The sequence below is a fragment of the Melospiza georgiana genome, chromosome 3 (genome assembly GCF_028018845.1).
Source record: "Melospiza georgiana isolate bMelGeo1 chromosome 3, bMelGeo1.pri, whole genome shotgun sequence".
In the NCBI taxonomy this organism is placed as follows: domain Eukaryota; kingdom Metazoa; phylum Chordata; class Aves; order Passeriformes; family Passerellidae; genus Melospiza; species Melospiza georgiana.
The window spans coordinates 108651993-108675652 of NC_080432.1; the positions used below are offsets into that span (position 1 = coordinate 108651993).

Here is a 23660-nt window from a genome sequence, read left to right on the forward strand (position 1 = left end):
AGCCGTGCCGTGCCGTGCCGAGCCGTGCCGTGCCGTGCCGTGCCCAGCCGAGCCGTGCCGTGCCGTGCCCAGCCGAGCCGAGCCGTGCCGTGCCGTGCCGTGCCCAGCCGAGCCGTGCCGTGCCGTGCCGAGCCGTGCCGTGCCGTGCCGTGCCGAGCCGTGCGGTGCCGTGCCGTTCCCAGCCGAGCCGTGCCGTGCCGTGCCGAGCCGTGCCGTGCCGTGCCGTGCCCAGCCGAGCCGTGCCGTGCCGTGCCGTTCCCAGCCGTGCCGTGCCGTGCCGAGCCATGCCGAGCCGTGCGGTGCCGCCGGGGCCCTCACGGCCGCGCAGCCCAGTCCGAGCCCCGCGCGCTGCCCCCGCCGGCCGCCCCGCGCCGCGCGGGGGAGGCGGGCCCGACCGCTGCGCCGCCCCATTGGCTCCGCGCGGGACTCTCCGCGCTCCCCGGCGCCCCATTGGCCGAGGCGCGCCCTGCCCCGAGCCGATTGGCGGAGCGGGCCGGGATCCCCTCCGGCGGGGGGGGCGGCGCTGGGGCGGGGGCGGCCGCTCGGTCACCTGCGGCCGGGGCGGCCCCGCTCCGCTCCGCCGGCCCCGCCGGGGCGGCCGCGGCGTCGCCGCGAACGGCCGGGAAAAGCCGGAGAAACAAAGAACATGGCGAGGGGAGGAGGAGCTTACGCCGCCTTAGCCGCTGGGAAGGGCACTCCGGGGGCGTACAATGCCCGCCGCGGGGCGGGTTCGCTTCTCTCCGCCCCGTTTCCCCGCCCTTGTGGCCGGGCTGGCGGGGGGCTGGGGCGGAACGGGATGGGACGGGCTGAACTGGATTGGATTGGATTGGAGGTGGCCGTCGGGAGCGGGTCCGCTGTCTGCCGCAAGTTTCGCCCAGAGTGGGAAAGTTGGGCGGGATCCGTCCAGGTAAGGAGCGGGCGGGGGTCCCGGGACACCTGCGGGCCGGGCCGCGCTCCCGCTCCGCCCGCAGCTGCCGGCGCTCCGGCCGGGGCCGCAGGTGCGGCGGGACGGGCGGCCGTGCCCGGCGGGCCCCGCGGGGCTCAGGCAGCCCCCGCCTCTGGAAACTTTTTAGGAACTTGGAGGGTTGTCCGCCCTGGTTGTCTCCCTGTCGGGGGAGAGCCGTCGCCGTGCGCTACCCCGCGGCACCTGGCCCAAAACCTGGCGGGACTGTCGGGGCCGCAGCGGGAGCCTCCGAACAAACTCATCCGAAATTGCGTGGAGTTACAGCCCTACCTGTGGAGAGGTGCCGGGACCGCTACCCTGGTGAAAAGAAAACTCTCCAGCCCATTTTCTCCTGGCGTCTGCACAGAGTGCGGCTCTCTGCTGGTTTTTCTCAACTCTCAAATTATTCTTTAGCTCTGGTCTTGAATAAATATTGCTCATGTCAGAATGATTATGGTACTGTTGAGAGGCCTTGGTCGGGATTTTGATTCTTTTAGTTTGTACTTAGATGGAGACTTTGTTGTTTTTTTCTTTTTTAAAAAACTTTTAAACTAACTAATGATTTGAGCATCCGGTTTGAAGGGTAACTTAAAAGAATCGTACTAAGCGTTCAGCTTTTCGGCGTTTGTTTTAAGATGTCTTGAGCTAGTCAGCTGAAGTTTGAATTTTCAGAAATGTGTAGAGATAAAGAGATAAATCACTGGGCTGCCTAAAGTCATGATTAATGCGTTCATAATTAATTCAGTTACGGTCCCGTCCCCCCCATCCTCCCCCAGATTCACATCGAGGCAGCTCAATTGCATATCAAAAGCCTCTTCTCATTTTCATTTAGTAAGTTATTAGACTTTCAAACTGTTCTTGCTCTTTCTGACTTTGCTCACACCCTGAACAATTGAAGTGAAGATTTGGGGCAAGTGTCTCAGTGTACTTGCTTAGACACAAGTAATGAAGACAGCTTAGTGATAGAAATGCCAGGAGTGTAAATAGCCATTATTTTCTATCAAAGGTTAATTAGTTATCATCTTTATATCTGCACATGTAAGTATAGGATGGGTAAAATTTTAAGGTGAAAGTGCACAGAAGCTCTGGAAGGTACTGTTACACATTGCCCCAGCCTAAGAAGAATATCTCTTTAAAATGTGTTGACATTTAATTGACCTTTGAAAGTTCATTCTGTTAATCATACTCAAAGCACTAAAGCTATGGTTGACTGATCTGGTGCTCGTACATTCAGCCGTGCTCAGCATATAAATTCTGCAGCATAATTGCTACTTATTGAGCAAGAGTTTCTTTTCTTCTCTGAAAATGAGAAAGTTTTGCTTTGCCTCCGGCTGGGTGCTGCGGGTAAAGTTGTGAATCCAAATGCTTTCCTGCCATCAGTTGTTGTGGCGGGTGTGGCCTCCAGCCAGGCAAGAAATTCCTTTGCTGAAACTGTGGTTTTTTCCTTCCTGAGGCCGCACATAGGGCAAGGTAACCTTGGAGGTTACTTCTGTATCTGCTTTGAGTCAAAACACAGTAGGTCACTTTGCTTTTTGTGTTTTAAGCTCTTCTATAAGCCAGCTGTTTGAATGGAGAAGGCTGAGTTTAAAAAGGTTGATTGCAGAAGGTAACTCCCCTCTCCCCCTCAAAAACTTGGGTCTGGAAGTCAAACCTAATATACCCATGTTAATATGCATGCTACCTTTTTATGGCTGTTGTCCATAGCTTTGTTGTATCTCAGACTCATACAGATACAGGGCATAGAAGCATTACTTATGAGGTCACTGTCAAAAGATGTGGGTAAATATTAATTTTTACTGGGTTCACTTTCTGGATAGATTTCCCAATGAGGCTAATAGTTTTTGTGTGTTGAGACCTCTTGTGTCATATAATGAATTTGTAAGTCTGTCCATTGCCTTGTGAGAAATGAGGGAAATACGAAATGTTAAATGCAGTGTCAGTGATTCCTAATACATCATTAGCTCTTTGCTGTTACTATTGAAAACTAATTAATAGCTCTAAGTCATAAATCTACTTACAAAGTTAGAGACCTGGCATTGCTGTTGTAGTTTCCTAAGCTATTTTGTCAATGCTGCTTTTGTACTAGAATCCCCTTCCCTGAACTGTGAACACAGATGTGATGTTCAAGGTGCATTTGGAGCCACATAGCTGCCCTGACCTTGGGTTGGTAGGAGCTGTTAAAGCCCACAGAGGGAGAGGTTGTCATCTGAGCAAGTATTTTTGTCAGGGCTGTGTCCACTAGCACACAAGTGCTTTGAATACTAAAAAGTGATCCTGTGGTTGGGTTTTGTTTATTTTAGTAGAATACATACAAGTACCACACGTGATTCATTTTACTGGTTCTTTGGAAAGCTGAGTGAAGATAAATGTGCCAAGGGAATGTCTGTACTTTCTGTACAGTTCACAAAAGGAGGAGAAAAATATCCAGGGTAGCTTAAAGGCTGAAGTGTGCAGATGCCTGATCTGCAGCTGCCCTGATGCCCATAGCCCAGAGCTGGCACCCACTGTGTCTGTGGGACTTGCAGGAAAAGGCCATGCAAGGTGTCCTCTGTCACCTTAGAGGACATCCATCAGAGCCTCAGGGACCAGCAGGACATGTAGAGAGAGATCTGCTCTTCAGCTTAGCTTTTATAGAGGCTTAAGTCTTAAGGGTCTAGCTAGGTGAAGGTGTCAATCCATTTGTTGTTGGCAGTTGCAAACACTGCCCTGGAATGAGATGCTGGAGCAGGGTCCCCTTTTCTAAAGGGGTCATCTTACTGATTTGTGGGAGTGATTTGAGTGTGGTGGCTCTCCTGGGTGGCAGAAGCTCCTGGACTGAGCTTCTCCTGTTGAGAGCAGTGGTCACAGCATGGGCACAGGCATTCAGGTTGGGGAGTGAAAGCCAGCTTTTGAGTTGTGGCTGAGACAGGCCCAAAGGGGGATTTAAACCTGGACTCTTGTCCTAGTGTTTGTATTGTACAGAAAGGTTTCTGGTGCAACTAGTTCTTCCCAAACTCCCTATTTTATTGTTGGGATAAAGGACAGATCTGGAAGTTTCACATTCTACCCTTCAGCAGTTGAGGAGCAGCAGGGTGAGCCGGGGATTTGAGAGCCACGTGGTGGTTTGGACGCGCAGTATTAGTTCAGTCAGCGCTGTGGAGGCCTCAGTGTTGGTACAAGTACCCACTGGCAGGAAGCTGTGTGCTCGGAGGGTAGTGGCAGCCAAGAACGGATGTTTCAAGTTTTAATAATATCTAAAACTTTATCAGGCACCTAAACCCTTGAGAGTTAAGAGGGAGAGAGTTATGAAGGTGGTGGTTGATGTTCTTTCTATCTGCATTCCTAGATTACTCTGAGGAGGATAATGTGAAGTCATTCTCTGAAGATTATGGCATTGCGTGAGAGGAATGTAGCACTGGGCCATAAATTAACAGGAACAGGAAAAGCTCATTCTCAACTCCAGTTTATTAACTCAACCATTTGCATATGTAATCCTTTGCACCAAAAACTTGTACTGTGTAAATATATCTTTTACAATAGCAGCCTACCACAGCAAATTGATTTTTGTGCAGGAAAGTTTCCCCTTCTCTTTTATATTGAGGTATGTAGAAAATTAGTTTTATATTATTCTGTAAGACTGCTTCTGTCTATGACACTTCATGTTGAATAAAACACATGATAATATGTTCTTGATCAGTGTTAGATCCACAGATGCTTTTCCTCTGTAACCATTTGCAATTTTAGAAGCATGTTTTAGAGTGCATACATAGACAGGTTCAGTTGCATTATAACATACTCACTGGTCAAGGTGAGCCCAAGCCATCCTAATGTGACATGCCTGACATAATCCCCAGGGGATTAGTTGTTAAGACATTTGAAAAATAAAGTCAGGTCTTGCTTCAGTGTTTTTCCTTAGTGACACATGTTCTAAATTAAAGCTTTTGCAGCAAGTTGATTATAAACTTTCTCTGAGTCTAAGCAACTGAGAGCTGTTCTTAGAGCTGTCAAGAGATGTACTCATAGCTCTAATTTTTAGCTGACTACTAAATCTATATTTATCTACCAGGGATTTTCCTCACTATTGACCATCAGAAAAGTGGGGATTTTTCTAATAGAAAAAGGTTTCATATATGTCCTGTTTCTTTTTCTGTTCCTTTCCTGTAGTCTCTGGGCAGTTATGTCTGCTGTCTGGAGTAAAATGCAGCCATACAAGCTGTTTGCATCTATGGAAAGCTGTGTGGGGGCAGCACTGAGAGTAACTCTTTGTGACTTACACTGGAAACTTTGGGGTGAAGGTGAGGAAGAAGGATAATTCTGAGTTCCCAATGCCTGAAGTTAATCAGTAGGGGTTTCTTCTCACTTTGTGCCCTCCTCCCACCAGTCATTTCTCACATGCAGCTCTATTTCAGCTGTTCCAGAAAGGGTCACTGCCTTCTCCTCTTGCAGAACTTTGTAGTGTGTGCATTCTTTGGCACGTCAGCCTTGATTGCTGTGTAGTAGTTTTTTGAGCACTTTGGAGCTTCCCCAGTGTCTTAGCTAGGGCATTTATGCTGGTAAGCCCTCTCTCCTCTTGCTTCACTGGTCAGTCTAATGCTTTCTCCTCGCTTTGTAGGACTGAATTGTGCCTCTCTTTTAACTTAGTGGGCATTTTTTTTTTTTTGTCATGTGCTTATTAGTCTCTTGTAACTTCTGCTTCTGAAAAGTTGTGAGGAAAGACCTTTTCACGGTGATGAGGAGAAAGGATAACATTAATAAGATTCAGGTTCATGGTCCTGTCAGTATGATGTCAGCATTTTATCTGATAGGTTAGAATGTTTAATTTCAAACTGTGGGAACAAGCAAGTGTTTAACTACAGATGTTCAGCCTCATTCTGTTCCCTCGTTTCATAAGCCTGGTCACACCCAAGAAAAGGGGAGGCTGTTGGAAGTAAATGAAGAATGGAACTTGAGTAGGTGTATTGCCCCAGTTGGTATGTGTGCAAAGTTTAGTGCATTTGCTGCACACGAACTCTAGTTTTGTTCTTTAAATGTTGCTGTTATATTTTTCATGGTGTTCTTAATAAAGTTGCTTTCTGCACACTTTTAGTGGATGTTTTGCTTCATGTAGTATCCAGTAGCTCTCTTTCATCTAGAACTAATTTCTGGTAATGTTCAAGTACCTTTGGGACAGCAGTAATCAATGCATTGCACAACCTTGTGGGTAAGGATGTGTAAGCTGAAGACTTGCGGACTCTTCTGCAACATCTGGGGCTTGGACAGTTCACTGTGGAGCACATTAAATTGAAATAGTGTTGTGGACAGAGTCTGTATTTGTTTTGATCTGGGAGATCTAGGGAGATGAAGGACAAACATTTTAACATTATGATTGTGCTAATTATTTTGAGAGTCTTTATGTCCCAGTTTTGTGTTTGAGTTCTAAATGAGGAAGGAAGAGATGAGAAGTAAAAACTGGCCTTCCCTGTGTTTGCAGGGTGTCTGGGATGGGTGCAGTGTCCTACCTATAGGCAAGCAGAAATTATTCCTGCATTAACAAACTGACCCTGAAATTGGAAATATGAGGGTAAACTTGTGAGATGTGAGTCACTGGGCTGGACTGGAGTTAAAGCCCCTGCTGTGCTCTTGAGAAAAGTAGGGGTGTGACTTCAGCACAAATTACATGTCCCAAATAGAGGAAATAAGAAATGTGAGTTAGGAGACAGTTCACAAAATACAGGATGAAAGTGTTCTAGAAGTTCTTGGAGGGTGTTGGGGCAGAATTTTGTGTTTGAACATAGTTCTTGTCAGCCCAACATATGTCTGCTCCTGTGTGCAGGGATCTCAGGTATGTGCTCTAACTGTAATGTGTCCCCTGTGCCAGAGGCTTATCACTCCAGCTGTATTTTGCCTCTGAAATGAACAGTGCAGCTGAATGAGTTGTAAATGCTGCAGGTATTTTGTTCACACTGTTGAAGCTAAGTAAACGTTCTTTGCTAAGCTTGGGATCTGTTACGTTCTGCTCCCTTGGACAATGCTTCTCCCATAAAACTATAAGAAGTTACTACCATTGGAGACTGTTTTGTGGTCTAATACATGCTCTTTATTCTTTTGCTAACCCAGTACGTGGTCTTTGTATTTATCTGACATGGGAAGCCACAAACTTGGTGGCTGTGCCCTGGGAGGTGACCCAGCCATGCATAGCTGGGCGCAGTTTCCGGCCGGATGCTGCGTGCTCGTGGAACAGCAGCTGGCACGGCACTTGGCTCTGCCAGCAAGGAGGGAGAAACGCTTTGAACCACCTGGGTGTAGCACACTAATGCCAGCTGATGCCAAAGAACAGTCAAACATGGTGCATCTTCCTTTGTGGCCAGTACTTGAAGTTTGCAGGCTTCACAGTGATTCCCTCATGACACTGAAATGGAGAAGAGTAAACAACACTGTACTGTTCACTGATGCTATAGCAGAGCATAAATAGTGCTCATGCTCCTCTTTAGCCTTCTCTTGTTGTTGCAGCTGGTTGGGGGAGGTGTGTTTATCAAAGGCACCTTGTTTCATGTGGCACATCCAGAATGGGTTCAAGTACAGGTGTCAGGAGTGCAAATTGATAAATATGTTTTGCATATATACATTTCAGTGAATACGTCCCGCACTTCTTTTGCTTTTGTTGTGTGCTCGTAACTTAGATTTCAGAACTGTCATGTGTGTATTCTCCCTCTGCTTTAGGTTTGTATACTTTGGTTTTCCTTATTTTGTTTTTTCTATGCTCTTCTCAATCTCTGTTTCTTTGGATTTTGCCTAATATTGTGGTTCTGTCTTGTGTATCTGTTTGCTCATCCATCTTCAGGGAGTTCTCTATGCCCTTCTTCCTCTAGAATGATTGAGTGAATACATTCTTCTCCATCTTAAAGGCTGTAGGGGTTGTGCTTTTCTGAAATCATGTTAAATCTGAGATTATGTGGTTGGTTTTGGTTGTGTAATCTGTACATTTCTTAATATAATAAATGAGAAGTCATTATGCCTACCTCTGGTGGGAAATCTAAATTCTTCAGTATTGTTTCTGAATACTTATGCTGCCTTAGCAGGTAACCTTTATCTGCATTAATTGAGAGACAGCTGCATTCAGCAATAATGTGTCACTTTAAACACATTCCAGGTTTTAAATGATGGTACCAGAAAAGGACACAGTTGTAATAATGATTGTTAGAAGCTATCTGACTTCTTGCAGACAGTCCTAATAATAAGAGCTATGCAGTCTGAACTGCTGAACTTCTGGAATTACAATAACTTCTGTTCATGTGTGTGATACAGATTCCTGGAAATCTGAGGAGCAGACTTTGGCGGACGAAGAATGTAATTCTTCCCGGAGGTGTGGGTACCTCTTATGAAGGGGACTGAAGTAGGATCAGCTGATATCCAAGAAGTAAGTTCTTGGGCTATTTTTGCCAGATATATTCCTAATGAGGTACACTGTAGTATTCATTCACTTGGGTGGATTAGAAGCTGATTAAAGTCTTTAAAGATTAGACATTGAGGAGAGAATTTTGAGAAGAGGCTTAAGAAAACTAGGCACTACATGTTCATGATTTTACCAAGAGCTTTGACATCTCATTCCCGAATGTTTGGCTGTTTGTGTCTCATTTGGTGCATAATTTCAACTGCTTGTCTGCAACTGCCTTCTTAGTGCAGGGGGAGCCTGCTGCTTCAGGCATTTTAGAGCTCAGATGCAGTTGAGAGAATTGGATTCATCTGCAACAGTTGGAGATACTCATGTTGTATCCTAACAGCTGTGAACTTGAGTTCATATAAGTAATGTGTGCTTAATCTTCCTGTGCTGTCAGTGACAGGAAGAGGAGGAATAATATTTTCCCATATTTAATGATGATCTTAAAGTTTTTGACAAGCAAATTTGAAACTGGAAACTATAAAGCAACTTAGGAAATAATTGCCATGAGTGAAACTTTTGCAGATTCTATGTAGCTTTTAATTTGCATTTTCATCTGTTGATATTCCACTGTTAATCTGATATGATCAAAAACTAATTTATCTGCCTGAGTTATTACCCTATCACCTTGTCTATATGGAAGGTAACAGAAAAGGTAAAGGCTCTGGTTTTGAATTCTAGGAGCACTTGGCAAGTTATGGTTTAGTTGTTTTGTGTGTTTGTTTGTTTTTGTAGTTATTTCTTTGTCACCAATAATCCATTCATCTGACTTAGAAATCTCAGGGGAATGAGGGAAAGGCAGTGGAAAGCTTTTCTATTTAGAGAACAGTGCTTAAGTGCTACTAGTTTGCCCCTTTCTCCTTCTGGGACATGAGCTATAAATTCATGAAGATACTGAAATATTCAAATGTTGTTCCTTTTGTCTTGCCTGTATTTTACCTGTTCAGATGTTTCACCTTATCAAGATCAGCATGTATCAAGTCCTGTTGATTGCTGTTTGAGTCTTGAGCACTTTCTTACTAAACACCTCTGTAAGAATACTTTGCAAATTAAATATCAGAGTGGTAAAGACAACTCATTGCCTTCTCCTGGATAACAGTCCATACTGTGTGTCTCACAATTTTAGGTTGACCTTCTTTTGACTTTGATACAGGTGTAATCTGTGTTTTTAAAATGGAAAGGTAGCCATATATGGAGTAAGATTGCATATTGTTGCTGATATAATTTACTTAATCTAATTAATTCCATTTTATAGCCTTCCTACATTTTCCTCCTTTAAGGTGTGGATATTAGGCCAGTGTATTTACAAATGAAATTATAATTTTAGTGTGATGAGTAGAAGTAATTAGGCTGAAATAATTCTATTCTGCAATCAGTATTTTGCATTTGAGGGTTTTTTTGTTTGGGTCTTTTTTAAATTTTGGTTTGTTTTGGTTTTTCTTACTATCTATGCATATTGTTTTACAAGGTGATTTAATTGTATTTCATAGCTGGCTTTTGATAAGTAAGATGGGACTGGTTAAGAGAGGAACTCTTTTCCTTTCTTTCCAACATATTGTTATAGTAAATATTTTTTCTCCTGTTCTTCAGTAGATCTCACACAGGAAAGGCCATTACCTCCTGCTATTGCCAACTTTGTGTAAGGTTGGGGACCTTACTGAGCATTTCATAGCTTGTTATGATTGCTCTCCTAAGGAGAGGGTGAGTGATCCTGTGGCTCTGATGTGGTATATAGATGCCAAGTGCTAGGAATTCCTGGAATGTAGAGTTGTGCAGCACTGATAAAGTTTGCTTTGTTTCCTTAGTGACTTGACCCATTGAGAATATGTGATTGCCTAGGAAGCTTTAGTAGCTCAAAGTTTATATTGAATAAAGGGAAAGGCCCTAGCAAAATTCTGCTTGTTTTCACCTGCTGCCTGAAAGAGTAATTTTCTTAACCTTAGTATAGAAAATATAACCCTGAGTTTTGAAAGTGATTTATAGAGATCCTTCACACTTATCAGTTTGAGTACATATGCCACAGGCTTCTGCGTTCCAACTGCAATCTTTTCATAACTTACTCAGTTTACAGTGTGGTAATTTCATTTGGGGTAAAAAAGTTTCAAGGAAAAACACCTTCTAATTAGAGTGATATAATCGCTCTGCTTGCCTGCTGTGGTTTCATATGACTTCAGAAAAATAGTTGAGTGATTAATCTTTAATTTTCCCCATCATTAACTTAATAAGGAAGTGGGAGATAGAACAAAAAACAAACAGCAGAACTGTACAACTGAGACGCTGTTATGCCAAATCTTTTTGGCTTTTTCATTTGGTGAGAAATGCCATTCTGCCAACTCCATGTGAAGTGTAGCAGCAACTGGTTAGCTCAGACAATTTGTAGGAATCTTTAACTTTATTGAAGCCTTAGCAGAGCTTGCTGTACAACTTCTTCCTTCTTCCCCACTGTCCCCTGTGGGCTGGAGGTTTTTTTTTTTTTCCCCATGGTTTTATTTAGAAGCAAATATTGTATAAGCTAACTTCTAATATTGTATAATTTCCTTGCACCCACTTTTCTAAGGAGAAGGAAGCCATCGCAGACACTTTAGTGAAATAATACCCTTAGAAAGGGTTTGGGTCTATTTTTGTACCAGTTACTATCTTTAGTTTCTGTGCTGATAAGTGAACTTTGTTGTAGAGTAGTGCGGTTTTTATATGAATGTGACTGGATTGGTCAAGTCGCTTGGAGAACAAAAACAAACACAACAGTGGAAGCAAGTTGCTCTTTTTGTACGTCTTTAATTCTTACTGGGTATAAAACAGGCAGTATAAAACAGGCAGCATAATATTAGAAGTATAATGCTTGAATAGAAAATATGCCTGGCTGTTTGCAAATGTTCCTCTGGAAGTTATACTTGATTTCATTAGTAAATACTATAAACATAGTCCAGTGTACATCTGTGGGCAGCAACACAGCAACAGAAGTTGTAGTAGATCTTAACTAACCTGCTTGGAGGCTTCTGCATGTTAATAATATAAAATAAACAGCCAAGGAATGTGTATTGCTGTTGACAGTGAGCGACTGTAAACATCCTCGACTGGAAGCTGTGAAGCAGCAGATGGGGCTTTCAGTCGGATGTTTGCAGCTGCCAACTGCCACAGACGTCAAGAAATGTTTGACACCTAAAACATAGCTGTCTGTTTAAAACTCTTATTTCATCTATCACAGGCATACGAATTCGGCCAGGCTTTTCTACATACTACTTAATCTTTCTTCTGATGTCTGTGTCTTAATATCTGTAAATCATCCAGTCTCTGTTAGGAAGAATCAAAAAATGAATCAGGTTTTATTTTTAACTGCAGACTCAGTTCTAAGTTTTCAGAGTTGCTTGTTTGTACAGATTGCTTGGCTTTGATTTTACACTCTTTTGGAAAGTTTTCACAAGATTATTTCACATCTTTATCATCTCTCTGATGGTTCATTTAGAATTTGAAATGCTAAGCCATGTAGAAAATAATCACTTAAAGGACTTGTGGAAACTAGAAATTCACCAGTAAACAAAACATTGGGGGGGGGGAGGGGAAGTATTATAAATTTAATTTTCCTGGAAGAAGCCCAACTCTGAAAAATTATAGGGAGGTCAGGGAAATTTCATGTGTCTGGGTTTACTTCTGATTTATCATAGCATCTCAGCTGTCTGAGGTTCCATGATCTTCCCCTTCACCCTCCCTTGCAAGAAAAAAAAAAAAAGGAGGAAGTGCTAAAAGTTGATTCATACTTTTCATAGTTTTCTAGAAGTCAATTGAGGCAATTTCAAGATTCCAGTCCTGCCAATTAATTATATGTGTGGGCGAACCCTGTTGCTAAAAAAACGACCGTAAGAGATCGAGAACAATTTATGTGATTGGTACACTACTTAAGGGTGATTCCTATCATGCCAGAAAAGGAGCAGTGAGGTTGTAGCACATAACTGATTAAAGTTGATAATAAAAGTCCTAGTGAATTCCTTCTTGAGAGAACCTGTAGAAGATATGCATCTGCTTGGTACATGCATTAAATATCGATGGTCTTGGTAAAGCGAGTTGTGTTGTTAATTGTTTTTTTCTTATTGTCAGTATCCTTTTTTCTCAAATATGTTTGTGTGCAGGTTTGTATAAAAGTATGAGAGGAGATAATCTAAACATTACTCTGTCCCTTTACATTTCACATAAGAGACAGATACCATAAGACTTCCTGGACTTTGTGACTTTTTTTTGTAAGGGAGTTACTGTCCTGGTCATAGTTCTTACAAAACATTATTGTCATATAGGTAGGTAAAACAGTATCTGCAATGTCAAAATCCCCATATTTTATATTTGAGAAACTTCACTGATCTGTTTGGCAAATAGCATTCAGTGAAGATTTGTACACTGGTCAGGTTCAAATTATATTGAACCGGACCAGTATACAAATTAATTTCAGGATTGCTTGAAGGTCCTCTTAGGATTAGCGCTGGGACATCATCTTGCACATTTCTTCTTCATAGTAAGGTATGAGGTCTCCCAAAAAGAATTTACAGTCTGATTCAAGACCAGTGGCATCAAAGTGGAATTTAGATGATGTGGGCAGAGGTCGCATGGGAAGATGGGGGGAGGAGGGCAGATCTAAGTGACACTGAAAAGCTTGTAGTGAACTCAGAAAAAGAAAATTCAACAAATAGAGCATTTGACTTAAAATAATTGCAAATTTAATTCAGGGCCAAGTTATTTGCTCAGGATATGGCTTACATGGGTTGTAGAAGTAGCTGAATTTTTGGAATTTATGGCAGAAGAAACGTGGGAATTACAGGCAACAGTCAAGTTACATTTGTGAATGATAGAGGTGGGTGTTGCTGCTGACAGAGTAGAACACTAATGAACAGAGTTGTGGTTTAACAAATAACAAGTGCTTAGAGGAGTCTTTCTGAGCTTAAAACTGGCTTTATTGAAAACCACGAGAAGTTTCTAAGTGAACTTGTAATGAAATTTATGAGACTTGGATGCACTTGAGAAATGCCATCTAGGCAGAGGATTCTTGACATAATCACTTCATCTGGAAAGCTTCACAATAGTTTTGAAGAGGATTGAGCAATAGGAAAAGACTTGCATAGGCAGAGTATTTAATATCAAAAGCATTAAGTGACTCCTGTGAAGATTTACATATTGATAATATTTGTGCTTTGGCAGGAAATTCTTTCAATACCCATTCTATTACTCTTCTTCCTGAATTACGTACCGTCTCAAAGTTCAGTGTGTTTCCTCTTGGAAAATGTAGTAGTATGTTGGACTGTTTTCTTCAGCCTCTCTAATCACACTACATGCACATGAGTTTTCTTCATAAAAAGCAGCTTCAGACATGTAACCTGCTCTTCTGCCGACTACCTCTTAAAAATGCTAGGGCTAAACTTCAGAGGAATTTATGGTGGTTTGACCCTGTCTGGATGCCAGGCGCCCATGAAAGCCACTCTATCACTGCCTGCCACCACTGGACAGGGAAAGAAAACAAAATAAAAGGCTCATGAGTTGAAATAAGGATAGAAAGAGATCACTCACCAAATATTGTCACGGGCAAAACAGAGTTGACTTGGGGATATTAATTGAATTTATTACCATTCAAAATTAGAGCAGAGTAATGAGAAGTAAAACAAAGCTTAAAGGCACCTTTTCCCCACTCCTCCATCCTTCCCAGAGTCTACCTCCTCCCCCACATTGGCAAAGGGAGATGGAGAATGGTGACTATGATCAGTTCATCACAGGTTGTTCCTGATGGTGCTCAGGGAGAGCCTTTCCCTTGCTCAAGCGTGGGATCCCTCCCATGGGAGACAGTTCTCCAGGAACCTCTCCAGTGTGAATCCTTCCCATGGACTTAAGTTCTGCCCCAGCCTGGGTCACTCTTCCGCAGGGTGCAGGCCTTCAGGCACAGCCTGATCCAGTGTGGATCCCCCACAGGGTCACAAGTTCTACCAGGAAACCTGCCCCAGCATGGACTCCTCTCTCCATGGGTCTGTGGGTCCTTACCAGGAGCGTACTCCAGCACAGACTTCCAGCAGGGTCACACCATTTTTTGGGCCTCCACCTGCTCAGGTGTGAGTCTCCTCCATGGGCCGCAGGTGAATCTCTGCATCCCCACAGAGTGCAGGGGAATCTCTGCTCCAGTGCCTGGAGCACCTCCTCCCTCTCCTTCTCCACTGACCTTGGTGTTTGCATCATGTTCCTCTCACATATTCTCACTCCTCTCTTCTTTGAGCCAAATTATTTTTTCACTATAATTTCTTTTCCTTCTGAAATATGTTATCATGGGGCATTACTGCCTTCTCAGACCAGCTTGGTCTTGGCCAGCAGCCGGTCTGGCTGTCATTGGCTTTACCAGACATGGGGAAAGTGTCGGGCAGCTTCTCACAGAAGCCACTCTTTCAGTCTCCACTGCTACCAGAACCTGGCCATGCAAACCCAATACAAGAGTGTTAGAACAGTGGCTCTTATTTTCTGTCTGAAATAGCAGCTGGCTGCTAGCTTTGTCTTACCTTAAATATTGGTGTATGTTGTCTTACCTGGTATTTGTTGAGGTCACTGTCTCACTGAGGAGGCAGGGTGTTGTTTTCAGGCTCTGGCTTTCAGATTTGGATGGGTCAAGTCAAGCCCTCTTCACACATCTATGGAATTAACAAGGTATTCTTAAAAAGCTTCTTCACTCCCCAGCCCTGTTTGAAAGAGAAGAACAAGTCTTGTCTGAGGGGTCTTGCTTTTGACTCTGCTGAAGTTGTGTCTGCCAACCAGGAAGGAGGGAAGTAAAAGAGGAAAGTCAACCAGCGTTATTTACATCTGCATGCTGTTTATGGAAATATTTAAAATGACAGTGCAGCTGTTGGAAACAGCCCAACCCATCTGCCTACATATGCACTTGTTTTGAGGAAAATACAGGTGATGATGTGAATGGGAAGCTTTCAGTACTGAGCTGCTGTTCCTACTCAAGCTGCACTCAAAGCTGTATGTTGTTCAGATATGGGCTTTAACTCTTTGCTTGAAAAGTGAGTGTTTAATCAACCTGTTTCTTGAGAAGTTCTCTTTGTTGATTATATGTGAAATAGGCATTAAACAATGTGCTTGTGTTGTTTAGAAACAGAATCAAGATGAACTAATCCTGTATCACTGAAAAAATCTGACTTAGGAGGATTTGATTGAGTTGAAGTGAATTGAGTTGACTTTGGCATATAACTTTTTTCCCTTTAAGCAGTAATTTACAGATCAAGATGCACGAACAGATTTTTTTTCCTATTGTCATATACAGGCTCTTTTGGTTTTTTCCTAAAGCTTCAAATAGTTATTATGAAACAAATAACTGAACAAAGGATATGGGAAGGAAGCCACGTGCCATGCAGTGACATAGTGTTTTTCCAGATGATAGCTTGAGGCATCTTTTTAGCTGTGGATGTCAACATAGCTGCTTTTATTTAACAATACATCTCTTAATTTAATATGGATAGCCAGCATTTTCCTCCAATTCAGGCTTCCTGTTATTGGCACTTGGATTTTTCTTGTGAATAAATTGGAAATACTTTCTGTAACTTTGTCTTGTGTTGCTGAAGTATTTTTTCTTTCTCCCTTCCTTGTACATCCTTTGATTAAATACATACCTCCTTTCATAGTGCAGAGCGTAGAAATTTAATTCAAGAACTTCTTCCTGTAGCAAGGCAAGACTAGCAGTGGAAGAGAGGGAGATTGCTCAGAGCAGTTTTTTGCAATCTCCTTTGGTCATCCAGGTGTATTTCAGTCAGTAGTAGATCTTTGAGCATCGACCTGAAGGAGTTCTGAGCCATTCTGTCTTCTTCATTGCACTTCTTTTGTAACTCTTCTGTGTAAGGACAGCTGCTTTTAGCTCTCAGGATGCTGTGCAGAGATCTCTTGTCTCTTTGCTTTCACCATATCACTCATCTCTTTGCCTTTCCTTGACTGACCTTTATTCATTAGATGCAACTTAAACTGCTTGTTTTTGTCTTCATCACAGCCTGCACATGAAATAACTCCCCCATTCTGTAATGCTATTATTCTCCATTATGGACCTGAAATTTTTCAGTCCTTTTCAAACCTTTTTCCTTGGTCTCCGAAATAAAAGGTTAATCAGTCAACAACCTTTTTAACCACTTTGTGGTAGTAAAAGATTTGGGAAGTGTTTGTGCACTCTGCTGAAGGCCACAGGCTGTTAACAGATGTTCTTACAGTACTGTGTATAGTACTCTTTTTCCTCTTGCCCTCCTCACTTTCTGTATACTTAGAGAATAGGATTCATATTTTCATATTGCAGTGTTGACTTTGCAGAGTTGATAGCTGCATTTCTGATGTGTGCTTCTTTCTGGGGAAGCTGCTTTGTTCTGCAGAGCAGTTGAAAACATTTTACTTCCTCCAGAAAGATTTTCACCATTCTGCATAACAACTTTGTGTATCCTTAATGTTCCTTTATATATATTTTTTTATATGTATGCTTGAAACTAGCTGTATTAAGAAGTTTTACTATACAAGGCTGATATACTGTGCCTTGTATTTGTGTGTGTGTGTGTGTACATATGTGTATACACACACACACTCCTCATGGAAGAAGGAGAAGAAAGAGGCAAAGGAAGCTGTGCAGATGGCCTGGGTTTTTCCTACCCATTGCCTAGACGTGCATGCTGTGCAGGGTAAACCAGCCTTGTGTTCTAGAATTTCTTAATACAATTAGTTGCTAGCATTCTGCCTGTAGTTGATGACATTATTCAATGGAATATGTGCTTATCTGAAGCTCTTGCTCAGAAATCAGGGGCTTAAAAAATAAAGCAGCTGAATACTTACCTACATTAGGTACAAATGCTGCTGTTCCTTTAGAGCAAGGATCTTATTCGTGTGTCAGCAATTTAATTTATGGAGGCTAGAATGATCTTTGAAGTTCCTCTATTTTGATTGTTAAAAGCTGTGTAACCTTAAAGCCTTCCTAGATATCTGATGTGATTCTGGGATTCATACAGTGATTAATTCTCTAACTATAAATGTTCCTCATCAACATCCTGAAAGGTTTTCAAAACGTACAGAAGGGTTTTTGACAGCTTAAACTAATCAGTGATGAAATGGCAGAAAGCCTGTGTGAGACACATTTACTTGCTATCTCCTTGAAATCATACCTGCTATGAGGGGTTTTGGTCTTTTGTTTGAGTAGTGGTGTTCCTTAAGATATTCCAGCCAGTAATTGGAGCTTCTGTGTAATGCAGTGAAAGCAAAGAAACTGGCTTAGATCCTAGATTTACAGGGCAAGGGCAGCACCCAACCAGGAGCAGAGGGAAAAGCATATAAAGGAGCATGGCTCTGCAGAGTTAGCAGTGTCCCAGCTGCTAAACCTTCTGCAGCTCTTCTTAGAGAAACTTGAATGTGCAGAAGCATCTTCAGAAATACTTGAAAGACACAGGTCAGAGTTACTTGAAATGGCTGTATATATTCTGCAGAGCTTATTAGATGAGGCCCAGGGCTGTGACCCTGCCGGTGTTCAGTTCTTAGCAAAGGTGGCAGCCATTGACAGGTCGATTATTCAGGTATCTGTGAGTCAGTGAAGTGCCTCAGAAATGCTTGTTTTATGAATATATAAGGTTCTTCACAAAGAAACTGATAGGAATTATTAACATTCTAAAAATAAGTATGGTCGTGTCTTAAGGTTGAAGTCCACTGGAAATGCAGTTTCTCTGTCCCATAGTGGGTTAGAGTGGTTGTCATTGCCTTTGAATACTCTGTGGGATTCTAACTGTTAATGCAAATTGGTAGGAAATACCTGTGATATGCATTCATATTGTTGAACTTATTACAGCTGTGCTGCAGTTAAATATATCTGAGTTGCACTGTTCTAGGCTTAGATTAATGAATAAGGAGAGACCCTTTTACATGGCAATTTTACATGTTTTATTTTAGATACACATTTAGGAATGGGATAACTTGTCCCCAATTGCTCTGCTTGTTTCTCTCCCTTAGCTTCAAAGTCAGTCTGGGATAGCGACCTCAGGTGTACCCATCTGTGCTCAGAGAAGTCCGTTTGTAGTCAGATGAATTCAATATTTTTTCCTCAAAGGAAGAAATTCAAAAGGTAGAAAGCTTTTGAACAACACAAGGGGAAAGATGAAATATGAACTGAAAAAATGTAGCACTTTTGAATGGCTTACAAAAATCTTACTAGTCGTGGAAAAATCCATAATCAAGGGAGATAGCAAAGATAAAATGTCTGAGAATTGAGGTGGAAACGGTGCTTTAAAATATTCTTTCTCTTCCTCCTGCCACAAGAAATCCCTAAATAGATGTCTGTCAGCTTTTATTCCATGAATATAAATTAGCAGATAATGAAGCAATGTATAAAATTAGTAAGAAAATGTCATGGATGGAGGCAGGACAGCTGGACAGTCAGAAAAAGAAAGAAAGACTTTTATTAGACACAAAAGGATTTTAAAGTTGGTGCTCAGGATCAGGTAGAAGTCAAAATTATTTAGTAGTGCTTAAGGACAATACTCTATAGATTTGTCAGGCTTGTGATTAAAAAGCTGGGGCATAGTCAGATACAAATGTAGATGGCATTCTTTCAGCTTTAGCAATCCATGACAATGTTTAACGACAGCTATTAAAATAGGACATAGTTTAGAAGATGCCAGTAACTTGTATCAAGGAATTGGAGAGCGGTAATATAAAAAACTGTGTGGATTGGTAATCTAAAATTAGTGTACTCCAAATTACAGATGGAAACTAAATAAAATTATTAATACCAGTACTTAACTGCGTGAGTAGAGTTTGCAACTGCTTATGGATGTTGTTTATATGGTCAACATAGACATATAGACAGCTTGACAAGGTTTTTGACAGAAATACTGAAATAGGACTTGGACCAAAGTAGGTAAGTTGAGTAGTTCCTACCAGGAAATGGAACTCACTTGTTACATTGTCAATTGATTTTATTTCACGTTAAATCAGGCAGATTGATAGCTTCATACAAACACTAGCCTTTGTGATATATTCCATGATAGTGGATTTGGCAGCTCAAGCATCCTGATATAAAAAATTGAAATCGTAAAAAGTCTAGATGTGATGTATCTGGTCAACAGATTTAAAACTATTGATGAAGAATAGTCACTGAGTGGTATCTTTCCCTGGGCTGGAGAGTGGTAGGCTTTGATTCTTTTTTTCTCTTTTTTTTTTTTTTTTTTCTCTAGAGAAATCCTCAGGTATCCCTGTTAGCTTGCAAGTGAATTAAGTATTGGGAAGGTACAATGAAAATGGAAATGGGTCATATGGTTGGTTGGTTGTATCTCTTAGGAAGCAAGGTGGTACCTGTCCCCTTGAATGCCACCAAAATACATCCATGTACACGTTTAGAAACCAGAAGTGTAGGGAATGTTTACATATCCTCCAGGCTGAATTATAACAGTGAGGAGTTAAAAAAGTGACACTATATAAGATTAAGTGGTATTTTGTCCTTTTTTCAAGGCAGTGTGTGCTTAGAGGATAGGTGAACCGTGGCTATAACCTAGTACATAGCTTCTGTTTTGGAAAAGGGAAGGCAAGGTTGCTGCCTATTGCAATGCAGTGGGCAGTGTCAGGAGGTGGGAGAATAGAGGGAGGCATGAAGAATGAATATCTGGCTTAGCAAAGGAAAAAAAAAAAAAGAAAAAATAAGCTAGTAAAGCTGAAAATGTGGAATGGACAAGCATGGGAGAAACAGTACCAAAAGCTTGAAAACAAGTGCTGCAGATAACATTTTTGAAATACTTAAATATTTTCAGTCAATTTGCTGTGTTGAGCAGTAGAGCATGACTCTGTCAGGCAAAATATGTCACCAGTGTACCTCTGATGCATCTGATCAAAAGCATTCCTGCATGCCTCACTGACAGGGTGGAAGCAGAGCACTGACCAGCTCTGTGGGGAGTGAGTGTGTGGACAACAGTGTGAGAGGGATCAGCCTTTAAGTTAGGGTGTCCTAAAGAGATGTACCTTTGTGTCTGAGAGAGAGACTGGATGCTTGATGTCTCCTGAAAATCAAGCCTTCAGAGGATTCATCTCCATGCAGTCAGCAAAGAATGCTAATGGGTTGGGGTTTTTTTCCATAAAACATGGTTCTGCTCTTTTGACCCCTAAAGAGAATTGTCAGCATCATCTTACAGCTTGTGTTGGATGGTATTTTTGAGAGGAATAGAACTTGGCTATATAAAACCAGCATGTTAAAAGTGGCATTTTAGAGTTCAGGGAGTTGGCTGGTCTCAGACCTGAAGTAGCTGTGCTATGGATTACTTCTAACACTGAGCATGCTCTATTGCTATGAGCTGAGGTTAACAGATCAAATTCCTAAGTTAGTCAGTCTCTGATTCATCTTTTAAATGTTGTTCCAGGTCTTCAAAGTAAGCCAAATTCTCTCCAGCAACAAATAGTTCAACTTCTCTGAGAATACTGAACAAGTAAATAAGTCCAGCAAAATCTAAATGCTGTTTGGCAAGACAGGATAATGCTAGAAACACTTGCCAAAATTGACTTGGCAAAAGTTCTTCTGTTTTCAGTGGATTTGGAATAGAATCTGACAAGATCTCAGCTCGCTCTCCATGGGAACTATGTGACTCTCCTAAATATTCTTACTATTGGGTGGATTGTGTGTAAGGAATATAGCTATAGAAGCACTTGGATGCCTTTCTTGCACAGCATCCCTTATCTCTAAGATGTGAGAAATGGAATATAGCTACATTAGCAGAATAATTCTGATGCTTGTGAAATAAATGGGAAAGTGTGCCTGTAAATATGAAGGGGCAATGCTTTCTCCACTATGTAAAACTTAGTAGTTGTTCTGTCCCAGTCTGGCCTTAGTGAAGGTCTGATTCCTGTCAGCAGAGCACAGTCAGGAGGGCTTCTGGGTTGACAGCCAGCAGATTAATATCTTCCCGTGGAACAAATCCCAGAAGATAGAAGAACAAAAAAGAATGGAAAGAAGTCTAGGCCAGTACCCTCCAATGTATTATTTTTTTCTTCAAATTTCTAGTGGTGCTTGTGGTAGCACAAATACAGATTAGATGCTACTGTTTCAGTTTAGGCTGTTTGCTGACAGTGGGGAGTAAATGGTTTGGGGCATTAGTTAAATTTTCCAGGCATATGTGACAAAATGGAAACTAATATTTTTACACTTTGTGCAAACAGTAAGCAGATAAAGGAAGAGAAATAGAGAAATAGATTAAGGCAAACAGAACCACTGGGGGCAGGGGATAAATAAATAGCAGTCTAAAGGGAGAGAGAAAACTGCCATAGAATTCGAAAGTTGTCATGGCCTTGTTTCCTTTTCTATTTATTATTGAGTTTTGAATTCCTGATCTGACTAAGCTGAATATTCAGGCTGTAGCAAGATGCTGGTGGTGTCATTGGTGATGCCTAAGATGGATGTTCAAAGCAATTTAAATGCTAAAAATTAGACAGGGTCTCCCTCTGGAGGTCTTTAAAGGCATCTCTGTCCATGAAGGGATTTTTGTACTTTTTTTAAGAAACACTGCATCATTTATTTCCTAAACCTTGAAATTATTCTGGATCAGGTAGTTGCTTCTACCTCACCCTGGATGTTTAGTGGAAGCACAATATGTGACCAAACCAGACTGGTCCCTGACTGAATGGGAGAACTGACCTGTTCTGTATGAGTGGGTTTTTTACACCATACTGAAAAAAAGCTGGTTAAGGCAGTTCATGCAGACAGATTAAATAGAAAGTTTTGGCAAAACGTTCTGGTCTAATCTTCTGGTAAGTGACTAAGGGATCTAGAGAAGAAATTACATTTGGTAGCTCCTTTAAAACATGGGACCCTAAAGAAGTAACTGCAAAGGCTAAATCACTTGCATAGCCCCCAAACCACAGTAAAGAGCAGTGGAATAGTCAGCAAGTGGTAGCTATATTCTTATCAATTATCAAAAGAGTAAAGGATGCATTCTGTTGCGTCTGACTGATGAAGGACGTTTAAATTTTCTACTTTTGCCCCAAGTTTCTATGCTATCTGTGTTTGTAGCTGATGAAGATGTCCTTGGTAGGGTCATTGGGGCCTGGACAGTAGCCCTCTGGTCACATGCTTGAACTAGGTGCTAGCTAGGATCTCTGAAGCATTGGTAAAAATTGCATAATGCTGATAGATGCAGGGTTTACAGGGGATGCAGCTGAAGCAGAGGTGAAACTGATGGACATTTAAACTGACAGCGCTCACCTATGTCTAGGTACCTGAATTAGACCCCAAATGTCTGCTGTAGAGTAAGCTGAATCTCTCTGTAGGCATTTTGACTGTAGAGGACTGCATGATTTAGGTGTCTTACTGCAAGTTTAATCCTACCCTAAGTGTCTTTGTCTTATTCTTCTTGAATCTGTAAATAGACAGGCATACCTGTTGGGATAAAACCTGTGTAAGAAGTTCTCAGAAGAATCAGGATTTTGCCTGAGAATGTCAAAATGGTGTATTTTTAAATAGATCCATGCAGTGTTACATTGTGGTGAAGTGTTGACAATGTTCAGAGATAATCTGGCATTTTATTCCTAGAGTAAGTCTCTTTTCCCTTGAATAAGTCTTTCAGGATTTAGTGTGGCTTCTGTTCTCTTTGGAACTATATTGTCTCTCCTGTCTGTTGCCTAATCCACGTGGATGTTTTTCTGTAGCTCTGTGCAGAACATGTGGGGGCTTTGTGAAGTTGCTAACACTGTTTGTTCTCTGCTGTCTGACAGCCTTAAGACAGGAAGCTAAGGGGTTTCAATTTCAAGATGGATCAAGTGGAGCATATTGGAAACCTGTAAACAAGAAGTCTGATCTCCCCTCATTTTTCCCTTAAGTCTGCACCATAGCAACTATCTATACAGAAGGATTTCATGTCTTGTATGAGGAAATCTGTAAAGAAGCCTTGTTGTTCTTTTTTTCATTTCTATCACAAAGATATTTTATACAAATATATCTGGTGCTGTCCTGGAAGGTTGGGTGTTTCATTCCTGGGAGGAACTGACTGCAGATAGCAGCTTTGTTAAAAGATCTTTTTTTTTCTGTTACATTTCCTTCCATGTCAGTGTGCTGAGCTGAAAATCCGATTGTAAAGGAGATGCAAACCCATAGTGAAAAAAGCATGCAAGTTTCCTAATCTGAGCATTCTCCTCATGAGGAAGATCTGCAGGTTTTTCGCATTAGTAAAATGGAATTAAAGTGGTAGCTTTAGGAAAAGGAGAATGTGAATGTTTCAGTATGGAGTTTGAATAATTAAGATTCAGAACTTGACGCATTTTTGCCTCAGGCATTTTGGAGTTGCTGCTTATGAGAGCAGTATTTTTTTGGAATGT

At 41.7% G+C, this 23660-nt stretch overlaps 1 long non-coding RNA gene across 1 annotated transcript in view; it reads left to right on the top strand.

Moving 5' to 3' along the window:
* The first annotated feature begins 661 nt into the window (after positions 1-661).
* Positions 662-23660, top strand: part of LOC131081011 (uncharacterized) — a 39787-nt gene continuing 16788 nt past the window's right edge. Inside the window, exons 1-2 of the long non-coding RNA XR_009114236.1 lie at positions 662-907; positions 8207-8318. This is a non-coding gene — a long non-coding RNA (uncharacterized LOC131081011). The remainder of the gene's footprint in view (positions 908-8206; positions 8319-23660) is intronic.